The sequence below is a fragment of the Akebia trifoliata genome, chromosome 11 (assembly GCF_017979445.1).
Source record: "Akebia trifoliata isolate Shusen 1 chromosome 11, ASM1797944v1, whole genome shotgun sequence".
NCBI lineage: Eukaryota > Viridiplantae > Streptophyta > Magnoliopsida > Ranunculales > Lardizabalaceae > Akebia > Akebia trifoliata.
In genome coordinates, this window is record NC_141385.1 from 29,664,431 (window position 1) to 29,685,205 (window position 20,775).

General features: G+C 34.0%; 1 long non-coding RNA gene across 1 annotated transcript; it reads left to right on the forward strand.

The window, feature by feature from the left end:
* The first annotated feature begins 18,717 nt into the window (after nt 1-18,717).
* LOC147391232 (uncharacterized) lies at nt 18,718-20,006 on the forward strand. Its single transcript, XR_015183197.1, has 2 exons — nt 18,718-19,165; nt 19,525-20,006. It is a non-coding gene; the product is annotated as an uncharacterized LOC147391232 (long non-coding RNA).
* The last annotated feature ends 769 nt before the right edge of the window (nt 20,007-20,775 follow it).

Sequence of the window (20,775 nt, forward strand, 5' to 3'; positions counted from 1 at the left end):
CTTCGACCTCGGATTTCATCTGTTTCGGGGTCAAATCGTCCTCCGCTGCAGAAGGGAGAATGGACGAGCACATCGGGATCTTCAAAACCACCGGGCCGGTTTCAAAAATCAACCACTTCGAAGTTCGGTCTGTCTCGATTTCCGCACCGATTGCCTGAATTTTCGCGCACGTACTTCGATCCTTTCGCCTAAAGATAGTAAGGAACTCTCAATTTCTATTAGTAATCGTAGATTGTGAAAATTCATTTAGAATTTTATCGATTTTTTTTTGATGTATTTCCAAAATATAGAATTCTTTTGTTATTTAAAAATTCACGCCAGAAATTGCATGTTTGATATGTTTAATTGTAATTTTTAACAAATTATACGTGGGTAGGGTATTTTAACGGGTTATTTCCATCAATTGGGTCGTGTGCACTGCTCGGACCCTGTTTTGATATAAAATCAACTCGTCAACCCGATCGCGACGGTTCTCAATGATGGATGTTTATTCCAATGCTCTATTGGTTATCAGATGTGTTTCAAAAATTCGGATGAGGTATCTCAAACTAACAAAACTATAGAAACTGTGCTATGCTAGGAAAATATAATTCGAAAAACATAAAAATCATCATCTTGTAGACAAAAAGAAGCTTCACAATAAAAATCACTAAAAAATGACTAAATTACCAAAATACCCCTAATCTCAAAACATCCCTAGAGCCTACATTACGTTTAGAAAAATCCTTTCAAACACATAAAATAACAAATCGAAATCAAATAAATCATTTCGTCAATTTTTACAAAATTCAATAAAATTATGAAAATGCCCCTCATAAAGTTCACAATCATTTCTCACAAAAAATTTCATAAATGACAAAAATCAATATTCCCATTGAATTCTTTACGAAAAATCGATTCCAAAACATCTTGGAACATTGAAAAATGACTTAAAACGCAAAAAGTCCTCTCCGAGGGCAAAATGATAATTTTATAATTTTAATAATTAAAAATTCTGAAATTAATAATTAAAATATTAATTAATGTAAATTAAAATCCTAATTAAAATTAAAGTCAATCAAGTAAGACTTAAGTCAAAATCCTAAAATCAAGTTAATTAAGTAAAACTTAAGTTAAAACCTTAATCAATCTAATAAAACCAAAGTTAAAACCCTAATAGAATTCTAATTAAACTCTAAAACTATCTAAAAGAAACCTAATTAAATTCTAAAACTATCTAATAGAATTCTAATTAAACTTTAAAACTATCTAATGTAATTCTAATTAAACACTAACTCTATCTAAAAAGTACTTTAAAAAATCTATAAATAAAGGTCCCTACAACCTATTTTTGTATGAAAAAATAAATCATAGAAAAAATAGGTCAAAAAACTTCCCCAACCTTCCCAAAATCCTAATTTTGAAGCCCTAACCCCTTACCTATAATCCAAACCCCAAATTTTGTTAAAAAAACACCTAAAAATCCTTCTGAAACACCTAAAAATCCATAAAAAAATTAAAAAACTCACAGATCTAACAAGAAGATACATCAACTCGGAGATCAGAAGCAGATCCGGTGACAAGAGAATAGCAAGGAAATACATACGAGGATACTCTCCGTTAGTGTTGAGGGAATCGTTGTAATCCGTAAGGTAACTTTCTTTTATTTATTTATTTTTTTGTCTATTTTACAATGTAATATTCTTGGGAATTAGTAGAAACCAGCGTTTGCCGGACAGGGTTGGTGCCTAACACCTTCAACCCCGTAACGTGATCCCCGGACTCAGTATTTTTTTAAGTAGATTAGTTATTTTTATCCGTTTCGAGTCGATGTTTGGTTCCTAGATCGTAATAACTAGGTGGTGACTCCCAAACCTTAAAAATCAAAAGCGGATCCGTGCACCCCGCGGATCGAGGGCACTTTCACCTTCGAATATAACTCGCAATTGTGTTCTTACCTGATAAAGGAGCGTTACGAGAGTAAGGATTTCACCCCTATAATAAATTCATCTGAATTCAGCTTAACAGCAGCAGCCTCTGCCACAACCTTCTCATATTGCTATTCATCTCAACAAGAATCTATTGTTGTTTATTAAAGAAAAATGTAAAAATAGTAAAGCTTGTTCATGGTTGATATTTTCTTTCCTCCTGATTTTTGGTTAAATATTGCTCTTGGTGTCTTAGTATTAATTGATGAAATTTTCTTTTGTTCTTTTTACAATGCAACTTTTCTAGTTCTTATGTTTGTTTTGGAATGTATTTTCGAAAGAGTATTTTCCAATTGTAGGTAACCAAAAGGTGTGTTCAAAGAGACAATTCCGCTATGAGATATTGGTATAGATGACCCATCACCAACTAGAACATGATCAAATCTAGCATAAGCCTTTTTATGAACAAAATTACCATGTGTGTGTTATATGTGTAGTGGCACCACTGTCAGAATATCAATCTAGGTCTTGAGGATCATTAATAATGAGAGAAGTGAAGGCTTCCGAAATATGAGTTGTTTGGTAGGCATAATTTAACATGTTGTAGCACTCAAGAGTGGTGTGTCCTTTGTTTCCACAAATCTAACATGTAGAGGTAAGAGAGAAGTAACTAGAAGATTTTTTTGATTGTTACTTGTATTGGGAAGAAGACCCAAAAGGCCTTATTGAGATCGTTGGGGTGTGAAAGCACTTTGATAATTTCTTTTATGACGATTCCCTTGATGTTTCAAAAAGGGTTTTCCATGATATCTTCCTCCTCTCCCATTTCTTCAACCACCTCCAGCATTCCTTCTTGTGCGTGATTTTCTTTGAACAGAAAATGTTGATTCATAAGGTGTGGAATGAGATGTCAGACTTTTTAAAAGGAATTCATGACTAAGAAGATAAGGGATGATTTCCTTGAATGAAGGTTTTGTCAGCATCAGGCATAGTGTTTCCCATGACTGCAATTTGATCACAAATTGCCTTGAACTAACGAGCATGTTCTGAAATTGTAGTATTGCCCTTTTTGAGAAGTTGAAGTTCTTCACGAAGTTGCAATTATCTTATTTTTGATTTGAGAAAGAATGACTCTTCTAAGGCTGTCCAAATTTCATATGAAGTGCTAGTCCCATAACTTCACTATCCAATAAATCATAAACAATATAATATATATTATAGAATTATCTGAAAATGTTGTCCAATTCTTTTCATAAAATTTTATTATTTGAATAGGGATTCGAATTCAAATTTTTGACTATCCATTAACAACCCCTTGCATTATCTTGAACCTATAATCAATCCACTTCTCTCATCCTAATGGTTTCAAATTTGAGCTGGTCTCTTAGCCAAGCCAAGTAGTCTTGGACTCAAAGCCACATGGATGCTCTTAGCCAACTGGGTAGTGACCATCAGGATACATAGGAAAAAGGTAAGCGGTTCTGTGCCCTTGCCACATCAGCCGCACCAAGACTGTGTGCATTCATCATTATTCAAAATTTCCAGCCTAATAGTTTTCTACTTCAGATAAATTAACATCTTTAATCAAACTGCAACCAAAATCAACGTGCATCCGATAAAACCATAAACAATGGTGCTAAAGATGTCAAGTTTCTTATGAAAATGGTTATATACTCATACAAATTTATAGTTATTGGAAATAAGTAGGTACGAGACAAATGGAGATCTAGTTCTATTATGTAAATCCTTTAAAGTAGTGCAAAAAGGCAAAGTTTACATAATAATTTTCTGTTCTTTAATAAATAAAAACAAAAAAATGAATTTCACCATCCAATAATCAAATAATCAAAAATATTTTGTCACAAAGGCTACAAAGAAGGAATACATTTAACATGTGGAAGGTGGAGGGTGTTAGGCCTGTTCATCTTGGGGAGGATTTGCAAGGCAATCAAGTTCTTCTTCTATAAATGAATCAAGGCTGGGTTCGATCCAAGTGTAGAACCATTGTTCAATCTTTGTCCAGAACAATGGGAATTATTGGTTGGGGTAAAACACTAGGAATAACCCATCATATACAATGTGTAGTGGGTCGATGCTTACGGCCAGAATGTTAAAACCAATTGACTAATTTACAACAAAATATGAATTTACGTATCCACTAGGCTTCCTAACAAAGATGGGTATTCAAAGTGAAACATTATATAATGAGCACATAGAATGATTAATGGAAAGCATGCCTTTCTGATTCAACCGCTACAACTTTTCGCGGTTGAAATCAATAAATCACTGTGACGTGTAGTTTATCATCAAATGATTTGATAAGTATTTTTTTTCCATGATAAGCATTGAGAGTTATTAGTTAATATATGTGGAATGATATGAGGGAAGTCTGGTACACCATAAAAACAATCTACAATGGCATAGCAAATCAAGTTGTGTAAATGAACATTGGTGGAATCTAGTATTCAATCAAGGTGTGCCTCATAAGAGATTGTAATTGATTCTCATTAATTTTTTATAGTATAATTTGAGAATTGGGGATCTTCAAGTGGGACACATTTAATATGGGTACCATGTCCTCTAAGTGCTCCACCAGTGCAATTGTGTCAATAGTAGGCTGTTTTCAGGGTCTAGCACAAGAGCACCTCGTATTTTCCTCTAAAAGAGAAATTTTTAGTCTAAGATACACACCTTGACAATAATATATAGTGTTCTTAGATAGTATTCAATATATAGTGTTGACTTGAATTGAGCCCATAAGACTAGACATATGTTAAACTAACACATTGCTCAAAAATCTTAGTCTATCGATTTGTTAGACTTCCATGTTCAAATGGGTGGAGTAAATTGCACTAAAATAGAGCTAATAGAACTAGTACAACTCCTTGAACAAACCAACTTCTCTACAGAATAATAAGTAAAGTTAATTTTTGAAACTAACCCTTTTTCCCATCTAGCATATAATCAACCTGACACAATCTACTTATTAGAATATTTTCCTAACTAGCAGTGAGTTTTGGAATTTTTATCTTTTTATTTTTTATTTTTTACATTTTAGTACTTCTCAAGGACCCCCACTGCATTAAGATTATTTTGCAAGCATACCACACCTCTTTCGAGATGTATAGGCATTGTTATTTGACATGGAAGGATGAGGATACAACAACTAATATTCTGACTATAGTGTAGTCTTGTAGCAAATGTCTTGCCACCTCCTTTTGGTTATTTCAGTCAATGCATTGCTACTCTATGCTGCTAACAAAGTAGCCAGTTCAGCCAACTTACCCCCATGTGTTGTCATTTCTTCTCTGCCATATGGCTATAACCTCAACAACACAGCCCAACATACCACCTCATTTTATTCAACCCCTCAATTAACAACATACTAGCCATCTTGCCCTCAAATACCACCACATTTTTGCCATTTTGTTGGCAAGTCACAACATCGTGTCTGCATTTTTTTTTCCTCTGCCATTTGGTAGCTCACATGTTGCCATATGCTCACTTAGTCGTGTTATATGGTTGCTCACAAGGACTCCATATTGCTATGGTCTTCCCCATATTGTTATTTTAGCCGATTGAGATTAGCAGCTCATTTTCACTTCTTTTCTCTTTCATATATATGAAATATAAATGCTAAATAATTGAGAATAATTATATACAACTTAAGAATTATTCCAAAGATCTTAAAAGGCATGAGAATTTGTTTGCTAGGCATACCTTAGAAAGTAGAGCAACTACAACTGCGGAAATGCAAGGGATCTCTTTAACAAGTAGGAAGATAACACGCACAATAGTGAAAATTTGAAGATCCTTCAACTGCAATAGATACAATAAACCAAACGTCAATCAATCAAGCCAAAAGGCTTTAAATGATGAAAAAAATTCAATATGCTGATCTTTTCAAATTAAAATGACCACACAAACATTGTATAAGAGATGGTTGAGTAAATAGGGAATACAAATAAAACACAAATTCTGAAACCTGATTTACACCCCAAAGGTGGAGTGCAAACCAAATATTTTTATCACAAACTCTCCTCACCATTACAATAAAGATTAGAACTTCAAAACAAAAAAATAAAGCTACAACAGAGACCAACAATCATTATAATTGTCACCATTACAACAAATATTCTAATATCAACAATTGTCATCAAAATCTGAATCAATTTCATTGTCAACATAATCAATAGAAGAAGCGGGTTGCGAAGAGAACAATTGAGGATGTGCATCCACTATTTCTCCAGGCACATCTTCTCTAACCCAACTAATATCGACATCATCATCTTGTTCCAAAACCTGTCAGTGTCGATTTTTGAATGGCTCATTCTCCCAAACCACATCACCATCTTCAATATATTCGCCATTCATATCAAACAAATCCCTTGATTTAATCTTGATCACAATTTGTCAATCTAGTTCAAGTGAATCTTGCACATATAAAACTTGCTCTGCTTGAGATGCTAACACATATGGTTCATCAGATGGATGAGATCCTTTGAATAACAATCGTATGAAGTTCACAAGAGTGAATCCAAACTCATCAATCTTAATCCCTCTTCCTTGGGCCCTCACATCTACCCAGTCACATTTAAACAATACAAATTTAAGATTTTGAGAATACATAAACTCGATAATGTCAGTTAAATGCTCATAATACACTAAGTCTCCTGTAGTAGGCCTTGTGTCCCTAGCACTTGCATAGCTTGTAATATTTGCAGTGATCGCAACACCACTATTTTGACTCATGCGTCCCTTTTCTTTATACATAGTTTGAAACCTATAGCCATTTTGAACATATCCTTTGAGCCTTTTAGCTATTGAATCTAGACCCTTAGCACCACACTATTTGCTTGTTGCATGAGTTGAACTTATATAAAGAAATGAAGAAAATAAATATAATAATCGAGACATAATTTAAGTCATTAACTTATATGTATTAGGTGTGACTTACATGGTTCTTGAACCAATCTATGAATTAGTCGATGTGTATTTTTTATATATCACGGATACGTGATTGTAATCTTGGATTTTGCATCTTAACTTATCGAACATGTTGTCTGCAAGGTAGTGCACGTGTTAAGACTTGTACATATTTAGTGTAGAAAACTACACTTAATGAGAATGAGAAAGGTATGATAATTCGCCTTACTTTAGATATATTGCAACTTTTTCATGGTTAAACAATACATAACGATGCATTTGTTGCCATTCTATCTCACTCAAGAAAAATGGTTGGGCACTTCCTATCACACTTTCGTCAAGATTTTGTATTATTCGATTGAGCTTTGTTTGAACATTATGTAAGTATCTTGAGCAGAATGTAAGACATTCTTCTGCCGAGTAACCTTCAGCAATAAACCCCTCTGGTGGTGCTTTATTACGTGCATAACACTTTAGTTTGTATAGGTACCTATATGCACACAAACGTAAAATATGTGAAAATATGAAAGTACAATAAGTCACATAGATGTTTGATAACTTATAAAGTAAAAAAAGTAAATCTTTGATAACTTAGAAGGTATGAAAGGCCTTTTAACGGGATACATCCAAGGATATTGGACAGGTCTGCCAAGCCACATCTTCATAGTTAGATGGATGGATAAATGCATCATAATATCAAAAAATGCTGGTAGAAAATCCTCTCCAAATGATAAAGTGTAAGAACAATGCGTTATTCCAATTGTATCATATCTTGTTCTCGATAGACTTTAGAACATAATTCTCTAAAGAAATTACTTAATTCAATTAGTACTGAACTCACATTCTTGGGTAACAACTTCCTCACAGTCAATGGTAGCAATTGTTGCATTATAACATGTGAGTCATGGCTCTTTAGTCCTGATATTTTGCGTTCTCTAATATTGACACGTTTTGCGATATTTGAAGAGTAACCATTTGAAACCTTTACACTCTTTAGCACTTTACAAAATAACTCCTTCTCAGTCTTATCCATAGAGAAGCAAGCAGTAGGAAGATAAGCTTTGTTTGTGCCAAGTAGCACTTATGGGTGAAGGGAATGTCTCATGCCCATATCTATCAAGTCGAAATGAACTTTTAAGTTATCCTTCGACTTTCCTTCAATATTCAACAATGTACTAAGTACATTATCACATACATTCTTCTCAATATGCATCACATCTAGATTGTGTCTCAATAAATTATGCTTCTAATAAGGCAACTTAAAGAATATATTCAACTTCTTCCAATTATATGGTATGTTATTTTCACTCACTTGTCTTGATCGCTTACTACCAATATGTTTATCTAACCTAAAGGTAGTTTTATCAAGTTGATTCAACACATCAAACCCAGATATTGGAATTGAAGCAGATCTGGACTCTACATTGCCATCAAAGGATTTTTTATCACGTCAAAATTTGTGATCAATTGATAAGAATCGACGATACCCCATGTTATAATGTTTTCAACCCTTATACAAGTAACGACTACATGTCTTCTTCTGACTGTTAGGACATGCAAGCTTCCCTTTCGTATTCCAACCAGACAAGATGGCATAACCTGGGAAATCATTAATGGTCCAAATCAATGTCGTGTGCATAAAAAATGTTTCATTCCTCGAGGCATCATAAGTATTTAATCCAGTTTCCCATAAATCTTTTAGTTCTTCTATTAGTGGTCTTAAGTACACATCAATGTCATTTTCAAGCCCAAGGAGACCTGGAATAAGCAATGATAGCATCATAGAAAACTGTTTCATACACATTCAAGGTGGCAAGTTGTATGAAATTAGAAGTATAGGCCATGTGTTGTGAGCAATACTCATTGTCTGAAATGGATTGAACCCATCACTCGCCAATCCAAGTCTAATATTGGAAGGTTCTAAAGTAAAAGAAGGGTTAATGTTATCAAAATGTTTCCATGCTTTAAAGTCTGCAGGATGCCTTAACATCCCATCTTAATGTGACAATCATCATGGCATCTCATGATAGAAGCCGTTTTCGATGACATGAACAACCTTTGTAGTCTTGATTTCAATGGAAAATGAGTAATTGCTTTTCAACGTCCCATTGATAGTTGCTCCGTGAGTAATTGCAAATTCAATGAAGCCTTTCTCTCCTTCAATGTATTCTTGACTAAGCCTTGACTTATTGATCAAATTCCTATCCATGAGGTAGCTATGGACAAATACCTAAGGGAAAGAGGTTTCAAATGCATTACTTCAATATACTTTGACACATGGGAGACTCAAACTATATATATAGACTAAATAGGTCAAGGATCATTATTGAGCAAAATGAATAACAAACAAATAATAATATTTATACGGGAAAAAAGATAAAAAAGAACATGCATTTATCTTGGGAGAAAAAATATGGATTAGGTTATCAAGTATGAGTTTTGTTATGAAATTATAAGAAAGTCACTGTAAAATACAAATGTCGCTTTGAAATTGAAACAACAGATTTTTTATTCTTTACATAATAATTGTTAGTTAGCCAAGTTCACACCAAGTCAATTATCCTCAAAGCATGGCTACCTATGTCGGAGTTCTGAAAGCATTCAAATCTCAGTCAGAAATTCAAATCTCAAAATCAAACATCCAGTTTTACAAACTCAAAAAATAAGACTGCAATCATTACAAGAGGGGTTTTAGGTGGTGTTCATTGACCTTCTTCGGATTGTTCTATTTTTTCCATCTTAAGTAACCCTTATATTTTGAAAAGAAAAAAAACAATGAAACTTATAATACTTAAAAAAATTAAATAAATGTCAAAGTCCAGCTTACTTATAAAAATATTAAATATCATTGGATACTATGATTTTCTATTCTATTAAAATTGATAACTTGTTCGGAATATCTGTCAACGCAAAACCATTTGTCTATTATTGATGTCAACTTTGTAAGGTTCCCAATGAGGAACACTTCTATTCTTATAGAAATGTGCTTCACATACTACAAAGTATGTGGAAATTTGCTTCTCAAGGGCTTAAAAGACTTGTTTTGGTCCAACTTAACACTACATTAGCATTGTTTGTCTAGAAGAAGTCATGGAATGACATACATATATCAACTAGAAGTAGATTTTCACCTAAAATAAGCAGGTTATTTAAGTATTTTAGTAATACAACTTCCAATAAAAGTTATAACTATTACATATAATATAAAAAAATAGAAAAGAAGAAAATAAAGGGTTGGAACATACTCTGATGTGAGGAATTGTTGAAATAAAGCTCTGATGAGATCAAGACCTTGCCTAACTCTATGTAAACTCGAAGAATAAGACTGCAATCATTACAAGGAAAATCTGTCTTAGATGTGCTAGCTTGCAAGGAGACACTAAGCAACTAGTACGCACGTAGTGGTTTGTTGGCTGAAATGTGTAGTGAAAATAAGAGAGCTTACTTGTTTTGGGGCACAATTTGTTCTAACAATGACAACAACAACAACAATGGCAACAACTACAGTGGTTGATGTGGAAAAGTTACAGTTACATTATTTGGAAGCCAATTCAAATACCGTAGTGGTTAAAAGGCCTTTGACATATATAGGAGCTGTTGGTCCACCCACGAAGGTAAGCAATGTTTTATGTAGGATGCCACTTGGAGCAGTCATCTCGTTTGTGTGAGTGTTTCTGAATGAGGCTTGTTCAGCTTTGGAAGCAAAGCAAAGGATGAATTGGGTATCACAGGGAGGAATGGGATTGCTATGTATCTCTACCACTCATGATGGTTAAATGGATTTCAACTCAAGCAAGGGACTTTTGTAAGAGCAGATATGAACACACACTTGGATTGACATTATTTTAAATAGTATTGAATAAATGAACGAAATTATTTCTAATGGAACAATGCACTCCAATCAAGTTTGAATGAAAATTTTGTGAGATGGTAGTTAAACCAACTTCACATTACAAAGCTAAATGTTGGAAGAAGAAAAAAACAGCATCTTAATAGATTGAGCTAGCATAGAGAAGGATACTAAGATTTCCTTATGACAGAGAAATTTTTCTCAGGTCTATTAATCCAAAATTACCCAATCATATAAAACAGAATCAAAACAAATTATGTAAGCATAGAACAAACCATCATCATCATCATAAAAGCCTTGCAAGACTTAATCAATCTCATATAACTCATTACAACCCATATAATATGATATACAAATATGATTACACAATAAATATACTACAAATTTCATAAGTCCAATATTTTGGGAATATTGAGGTACTTGCTACCTCAGTTGGGATTCTGATACTCCTATCCATATATATGAAACATAAAGTATAGCAAGGGATTCTGACAGTCCAATATACATGAAATTTTTTTTGCTAGGCATACCTCAGAAAGTATAGCAATTACAACTGCGGAAATGCAAGGGATTTCTTCAGCAAGTTGGAAGATAACACGCACAACAATGAAAATCTGAAGCAAGGGAGATTTGATTAGTAATGTTAGTTTTCAAAGCAACAGGGCAGATCCACAACAATATAAATTAGCATTCTCTTAAATGGTTAAATGATGAAAAAAATTCAATATGTTGATCTTTTCAAATTAGAATGACCACACAAACACTGTATAAGAGATGGTTGAGTAAATAGGGAATACAAAGGCATCTTCAACGGCATTTTACTACAACGACAAAAATGGAAATCCTTTCTCTTACTGAAGTCAGAAAAGCTTCAAAAAATTTGTTGTTTCAACCAACCTCATATTTCTAGAGTTGCAAGAGCCCCCATCTCCACTACCTTAATTACCCAAATATTGAACATCTATCTACCCACAATCACTAATCTGCTCAAAACTAACCATTTAGTTTTCTTTTAAAATAAAATAAAAAATAAAAAACAAATTCTAAAACTTGATTTACACCCCAGAGGTAAAGTGCAAACCAAATATTTTTACCACAAACTCTCCTCACCATTACAACAAAGATTAGAACCCAACAAACTAGAAATACTACGACATATAAACTTTTCTTAGGTCTATTAATCCAAAATTACCCAATCATATAAAATAGAAACCAAAAAGGAAGCTTGCATAAACAATATAAAAGAGAGTTTTGGGTGGTGTGCTATGTGATCGAACAATTGAGATCTTTCAATCTATTGGTTGTGGAGAGTATGGCAATAAACCTCCAGCCAAGTACTTAATAATTGATAATTTCTTTGTTCATAGTTGTAATACCCTTATACTTTTCAACGAATGGGATCACATATAGGAAAATTTGGCATTTGTTTGAATTTGAAATTTCCTAATTGGATCAGAGTCAATTAAAACCTTTAAATTGCAGCATTTAGTCAGTATTGTAAGCATATTTGGGCATATATTTCTTGTAATAGTTGATGAGATTTAATATGCTGGTCTATTATTTTCTTTCAGAGCAATCGATAAATTAAGGTATTAAATAGATTGATATAGGGGCATTGCTGATTTATCTAACTCAAATGGGACCATAAAACTGTAAAGGGAGGTAGATTCAAGTGGAGAAACCTTTATATTTCAAAGTTGTAAAAAAAAAAAAAAAAAAAAAAGAATTATATCATTTAAAAGATCTAAGATTCAAAGTGACCATTCTCACAACAATACTAAAATTCAGGGAATCACTAATGCATCTTGATACATCATTTCCTTCACCTAGACTTGTTTATTTATGTAACACCCCAGATTTTCAACTCATATCTCGAGAAAAGTAAATGGTGAGATTTGGAGGGAATTATCGAATGAAAGACTTAGAGAAAAATATTCGAATATTGCTATGATTAATTTTAAGAAAAATCGACTTCGCCATTAGATTCAAAAGGATCGAAATATATACATTAGCCTGTAAGCAAGTTCGAATTCGAGTTCGGAGGAAAAAGTTATAAAATCCTCGAATTTCGCATTAAGTGGGACCCAAAATAGTGAAATTTCGTTAGAGCGAGAACCGAAAAGATTTGATGATACCATTAGGTCCGTAGCGAAAAATTATTCGAAATGGTATATTCACTTGTCAATTTCCGAGTCCGAATGGTTAAGTTACGAACAAAGTTAGAAATGTTGGGGAAATTACAAGTATACCCTCAGCTTTATTATAAAAGAAATCTTATTTCTTTTATTTCATTTCATTTCTCTTCTTCTCTAAGAAAACCCCAAACGACAGCCACTTCTCCACCCTAGGGTTTCGACCCATTTCCGTCAAGTTTGTGAGCGAACGAGTCCGAGTTGAACCTCGACGAAGAAGGCAAAGTTATCGGCCACGACGAGGGCTACAACTTCACCATCCTTACTTACCCATTCTTGTTCGTTTTCTCCATCCTCCATCAAAACCAGCCAGGTAGCTCGAGTAAACCTCAACATCTTCCATCCAAGGACTTCATCGAGTTAGGAGCTAGGTCTATACTTCATTGTAGAAGCGAAGGAGAACGTCATTGTCGGATACCTTGCAAACCCTCGCTCATTTGGCATCCAAGTCAACCCAACCTCAACTCTTTCGCCACCAACTTTGATCCTTGTACGAGTTCATCACCTTTGACGTCCACAACCAAGTAAGGGACTTCCAATTCTTATTGGTAGCTTTAGATTTCCGAAATGTGCATTTAGGGTTTTGAAACAAAACTTATTGTTTGTATTTAAATCGTAGAAAGTTGTTCTTTGATTTCAAAATCATGGTAGAAGTAGATGCTTTGATGATGCTTTATCAAGTTTTAACTAAGAATTCGTGGGTGGGTCGAATGGGAGAAGAAATCGAAAAAGGGGATCAAAAACTCGAAAGTTCGAGTGAGGTTCAGGCTGTAGGCGGGTAGGGTCGGTGCCACCGGCACCTACCGAAGGCATTCTGTCGGTCCCACCGACAGAATGAAGCTTCTGCCACCGATGAAATCAAGAATCGCCGAAAATTTTATACTGTCGCAGAACCGTCGGTCCCACCGACATCTGCCGATGACCAATATGTCGGTTCCACCGACAGAATACTGGTTCTGCCACCGACAGACACAGTTTTGATCAGAACAGTGTTCTGACTCTTGGCTTGACCTCTTCACACCTTATACACTATTTCTCACCCTTTATTTCATTAAAAACATTTAAGTAAATGTCCTCTTTAATTTTTACTTTCCATTTACTTTAAGTTCTTTAATGAAATTAAGGTTTTACCCCCCATTTCGGAACAATGAGAATGGTTTTAAGATCCAAATCTCAAAGGATCAAAATCTGAATTTTGGTTTAAAGAACAAAACGTAATTTTCGACGTTTTCGGCAAGTTTTCAAAATGAAATAACTTTCGCGTTTCTTTGAATTAGATTACAAAAACTATATGGTGTCGAATCTCATGATCGAGACTTTCATTTCGAAAAACCCGTTTTCAATTTCGAAAACTTGGAAAATTTGAGTTTCTGACACTTAGCCAAATTTTCACCAGCTTTCATTATTTTTAACAGCTTTTGCCCCGAGCATCGCTGGGACCTTGTTTTTTTTATAAACTTCGGTGATTTTCAATGGAAAGACCAAAAGAATGACTTTGAAAGATTGAAAAATGAATGGTTGATTTGAAAGGATGAAAAATGAGAATGTTGAGAGAATGGGAAAAGGGAATGAACGGTAAAATGTCAGAATCACACCCGAGGGGTGATGTCTGCATTTTACATTGTATGTTGTGTGTAGGTTGGTGAAAGGATATCCAGGTTATTAATGAAAGGGTTGCATGTTTATTTCCGATTATGTTAGCGCTTGCGCTGAGTACTGTTATTTATTTTAGGCCGATTGGCCACGGTTGCATGGTAGGAACTGGATATCCGTTCTCAACCCTGTTCTGTTAATTTCTCTTTTGTTTTAAATGAAAAATCATATATATACGTAGCTATTTTGTGAACTGTTAAAGGGTTTGTGAATGCCTGAAGGGATAGTGTGTCACATCGTCCGGAGGGGTGCACTATCCTGGGATGTACGGTAGGGACCACCAAACTCATACGTGGTATGGGACGCGTATGAGAGTGGAGTCACAACTGGAATCCGGGTCCATTCCTTTCTTATCTTTACCAGTGAACGTGTATTGTAAAGGTGGTCGTATACGAGTGGAGTGTCATTTGGGAATCACATGCACGCCTGATAGGCATAGACGAAGATGATTAGTCAGTGATCACTAACAATCTAGTAGTAGTCGAACGTTCTGACACATCGAAAAGAGACCCATTGCTTACGGTCACGTCAAACGGCCAGCCTGAGCCGGATAAATGGTTCCGCAAGCGTGGTAGACACGACCAGCCACAAAATCAGGAACTACGATGTTATTGGGGAATATCATGTCCTGACTGGGAGCGATCCAGTCGTGAATCCCAACTCTTTAATTCCAATACTCCACCACTTGTATTATGTATCTGTTGTTATATTTCGAATTACAAACTGAGAAGCATGTCTATCGTTTTAATGTTGTCAACGGTATTTGCATAAAATGGAAAATGTATAATGAGTATGGATAATTGATGTTATGTGTAATTTTTAAACTGTTTAGTTGCTCATCCCTGGCTATATGTACCAGTTGATCGTATTTTATCTTGTAAAACCTTGCATGTATTAAAAATATTCAGTATGCTTTATTCGATCATGCTTAGGAAGGGTTATTGGTAGGAATTGGCTGTGGACTTGCTGGGTAACTTTCGTTACTCACCCTTTCCTTCCTATTTTTTTTAGTTTCAGCACTTGCAGTTATCGAGACAGGCGCAGAGTCAGAAATTGAGGAGCATTTGGTCGGTCAGATCGACGACCAGAGTCTATTGCCTGGTGAGCACTAGGGCCACATCCCTTAGTATTGTCAGTTTCACCCAGGATGTATGTAATTTTTGGATTGAGAGTTTAGGCCTATGTTAGAGTGATAGTGTTTTGGTAAGTCTGTATATTGATAAATCTTCCGCACTCTGATCTACTTACATGTTAGATGTAATTAGTCTTCCGCTGTTATTTTCCTGTATCTGCATCTTTATATACAGGTTTTGTTATAGATTGGTTTATCAGGTTTGTGTTCCGTGAAACGCTGACATAAACAGAGGAGATCATGCCGAAATTTCGAGGTGCCACCTAGTACCTCGGGATTGGGCATTGGGATTTGTGTTAGCGTTTGGCGGGGCGCCACAATTTATGCCCTCTAAATCTCTTTTTGGAAAAACTCTCAGGGACTGACTTACTCCTTTTGTGCCTTTGATTCCATGTATGAGCATGAGCATGGTTATTGTTTAATACATGACCAAGTGCAGTCATTTTGTGAGATTGGCTTGTAATGACTCCAGATGTTGATGTATTCTAAGATAAAAATATCTCATAACCATCATAAGACCCTCGAATATGTTCGAAGATCTCGAAATGATCTTCAAGTTCCGGGGATAATTTGCAAAACTCCGTTTCCATCGATAATTTCATGGAGTTTTCCCGTATGTTGACTAGAGAATCTAACAGAGACAATTGTTCCTCCACTTCTTGCTAAGTTGTAGATGTTCCTGTTAATAGTATCCAAGAATGAATCCCTCTCACTTAAAGTGTATCCTTTATATATATCTTTATTTTATTTTCCAAATTCAGCAAAAACCAATGGCTTTCTTAAGATCATCCTTGAGCCATGGCACTCAGTCAACATAATCATGATTAAAAATGATTTTGTGAATAAAACAGGGAGTTCTTAACTCCCAACTCTACAAAGTTGCCAAATAACATTTAAATTAGAGCAACCATGCTAACCTGACTTACAAAGAAATACTCAAATACGCTCAACTAACGTGGAATGTGCACAGAACCATAGAATTTTTCCTCGAGATATGAAAGGAAAAAATTTATGGTTTTGTGCCCATTCAACGTTAGTTGAGTGACTTTGAATATTTTTTTTTTTTATAGTTTGTTTAGTATTATTCTTTAAATTTAAACTCCACTTTAAAAGCCTAAAGGCTGAGGGACTAGATTCCAAACAATCAGAAATGAATAGTAGAAGATGATGAAAATTAAATTTCAATGCATCTAGAACTAAAACACAAAACAATCAAATATATTTAACCAATTATAGAAAACCTAGATAATCTAAAGATAGAAACAATTTGACATAACAAATCAAGCTATTAACATCACAAAACTATAAATGAAGAAACATCGATTCACAAATACTACAAAGAAAAAATCCCTCGTAATCGAGCAAAAAAAAAAAAAAAAACTCTCAAATCTACCACATCTCAAATCAATTACACATAATTTGGAGTTTCAATATTGTACCTACTAATTAAGTAATATTGTTTATCTCGATCTCTAAACCAACAAACTTAGCTCAGATTCCAGTAATCTCTATTGAAAATCAACCTCAAATGTCCCATGACAAACTTAGCTTAGATTCAAGCAATCTCTGATGAAAATCTTCCTCAAATGCTACAAAATCTATAAAAAATTAATCCTAAACTATAAATCCATCGAATTTGATGGGAGAAAGAAATCGTATAATTCTTATTATAAGAATCATACCTCGTTCTACGATTTGGATTCTAAAAAACTCAAAGAGCTATGAAATCTACGATTTCGATTATCAAAAGTTCAAAGATGTAAATAGAAGATGAGACGAACTTGAAACAGAGAGAGAGAGAGAGAGAGAGAGAGAGAGAGAGAGAGAGAGAGAGAGAAATACCTGTTAGAAGAGAAGATTTCCTCCCTTAACATTGAAACCCTAGATGTAGAGGAGATGAGACAAATTTGATGTAGAGAGAGAGAGAGAGTTTCACAAAACTTCGATGAAACAGGGAGAGAGGTTTTTCATGAAATTTCGTTAGTTTTCGTGTGCAGTTATGTTTAATTTCTAATTGCTCGTATTCTGTAGTGACGCGTATTTTGGCCTACCTTAACAATATGTTGCTAAAATCAAGTATTTTTATTATGAAGCAACGTAGCATTGAGGTTCACAGATGAACATCTCATGTCTACAAATATTATAATATTTTATTAATTTATAATATTTCATAATATATTATTTTATAATGATCTTTATATAAATTTAACAATAGTTAAAACTAAAAAAATATTAAATAAAAACAAATACCATAAACTAATAATATAAGATAAATTGATAGATTTCTTCTATTAAAAAAAGAAAAATCATAAAATTCAGCCAATTGCTAAAGTTTAGCCATCAAAATCAGCCTGATTGGTAACCGTCTATTGAAGTCATGGGGGCAAACATTCATCGTGTGGTGGCGAGGTCGAGTATGCCACGTGGCAAGTAAAGTAGCTATGGAGTAAAGTTATAATTAGTAAGTACAACCTGAGGGGTAAAAACGGAAAATTTTCTTTTTAACCATCGTCAGTGATGAGATAAAGTATGCCACGTGGTAAGTACAGTGGGTGTGGAGTAAGGTAAAGTTAAAATCAGAAAGTACAACCTGGGGGAAAATCGAAAAAAGCTCTCTTTTTTTTTCCTTCTCTCAGCTGAAAATGACTGAAAACAACGTCCAGCCTACAAATTTTTCTCTTTTAATTTAATATAGAGAGATTTACCGAGCAGACCTCACTGTTCAATTTTTTTATTTTTTATTTTCTGATAATTCGAAGGCAACCTTACTTTATAAAATTTATTACCCACCAAACCTCACTTTATCCACGACATAAAATTTAAATTTATGAGGCCAATTTGTTACATAGCATACCTTAAGTGTGGATTTCAACATCATCAATTTGTGACCTTCAAAAATATAATCTGATGTCATAAAGTTTTAAATGATAAAATTCTAATAATTTTTCAAATAACTTAGAAAAAAATTTGAATTTTAACTATTGAATTTTAATTTTAAATTTAAGAGTTTGGTAGTCATCCATTTTCAACACCACTTATCAAATTGAAAGGATTCATTTGTTTGAATTTTTATTTTTTTAATCTGTGTTTTTCCTTGAAATCTAGAAGACTATTAAGTTGGATTTTTATTTTGATAATCCATGTGGGCCTAATGATATTTAGTAAGATTTGAAATCTTACAAAATAGTACTGATTGCAGGTTTGTCAAAGCAACAAACTTCATAAAGCAGGGAGTTTTTGTAAGAGAATTACAAGAGAAAGGTCTGCCTCTTTAATATATGATAGGCGCAACAAGTATATATAAATATTAAATATAATTATATAAACATGTAGACCGACCTAAACTTCTCCTCCCCCTCTTTTCTTAGTTTCTCAATCTCATCTCTGCTGTAAACCAAACTTCATTAATGGTAGATCTTCAAACTGTTTGTTGTATGTGCGGCGACATCGGTTTCCCTGAAAAGCTGTTCCGTTGCGCCAGATGTTGCAATCGGTTTCAACACTCGTATGAACATGTTTCATCATCATCATTAGCATCTCCTTCATAGTGTAACATCATCATCATAGACATCATTTTCATTCACCATCATCAATAGATGCCCATCACAGAATCCATAGGATATGTTGTGATCATTGATAGATACCCATCATCATAAACCACCACCACCACCACCACCATCATCATCATCATCATCATAGATATCATTTCCACCATCATTGATAGATACCCATCATAGAATTCATACCATAAGTGATCATTGAAGATAGCCATCATCATATACCACCACCACCACCATCATCATCATCATCATCGTCATCATCATTATTATTGAATATACATAATTATTTGTAAATGATGAACAGGTATTGCAGCAACTACTACAATGAATCATCCATGAAGGCAGGATTTTGTAATTGGTGTTTAAGTGAAGAAAGATGTGCAAAGCATGGGGACTCTTCAAATAAGTCTTCAGGAAAAGAAGTAGTGATAACCAGGTCTGATCATTACTCTGGAGAGAAGATCAAACAAAGTGCTAGGAACGAGACCGTCGAGAAAGGGAAGAACACGACCGCGGCGCCTTCTCCAAGGCCGGCCAGCCGAAGGTACAAGTTCCTCAAGGATGTATTGTGTTGATCAAGAATTAAGATGTGTGTGTGTTAGAACATCAATTATAAGTTCAATATATAGTTTTCAGTTTTTAGTGTATGTGTATATATATTAGAACCATAATTTTAGGTTTTCTCTCCTTTAAGTTCTCAAGGAGATATATTTGGGTTAGTCGTTTGTTTTTTTTTTCTTTTGCAAAGCAAGATAAATGAAATAAATTACAAGATTGGTCACCGTATATCCCAGATCCCATAGAATTATAATGAAATAGGCCTAGTCATCAGATCTCCAACATAGGCCACTTTCATTTGTTGCATCGTTTTTATTTTGTTTTCCTCATAAAAATGACAGTAAAGTATCTACTACTGAGTTTCCTTCTCATATTTGAAATAATCAACTTCAGATCTTTCATGTATTTATAATAAATGTTGTAGTAATTGATAAACAATAAAGGAAATGGCTAGATGATAACAGAAACCCTTCTTGTTGATTCACAAACTTAGTAGTTCATAGGGTTTAATATTTCCTTTTCTCCTTGATAAATATATTATTCTAATTTTATCTCTATGTCATCTAACCTTGAACAAACAAATAAATGGCACCACTAATAATATCATAAATAACTTTTTTGTTTCTTTCCCTATAATCATTTATTTTACTATTGCAAAATATTTCTTGTACTTTTAAGAAATATTTACGAAAAAGAGATCAACTTTTGACAAATTTACAATTCAGGCTCACTGTTCATATTAATTATCATAACCTGAAATGATAACGATTTTGAAGGTTTTTAAAGTGAGTATTTCGCAGGTTTAAAGTGACAATTTCACTTTGAGCCTGTGAAATTGTCACTCTAAACCTCCGAAATAATCAATTCGTTCTAAATATTTTTTAACATAAATGTGGTTATTCGCGTTTTGGTAATTAAAATGAAAAGCGATTGGAATAGTAAATAACTCATTTTCAGCTCACAAAATAGTAATTCACCCTAGTTTTTATCTCGATTT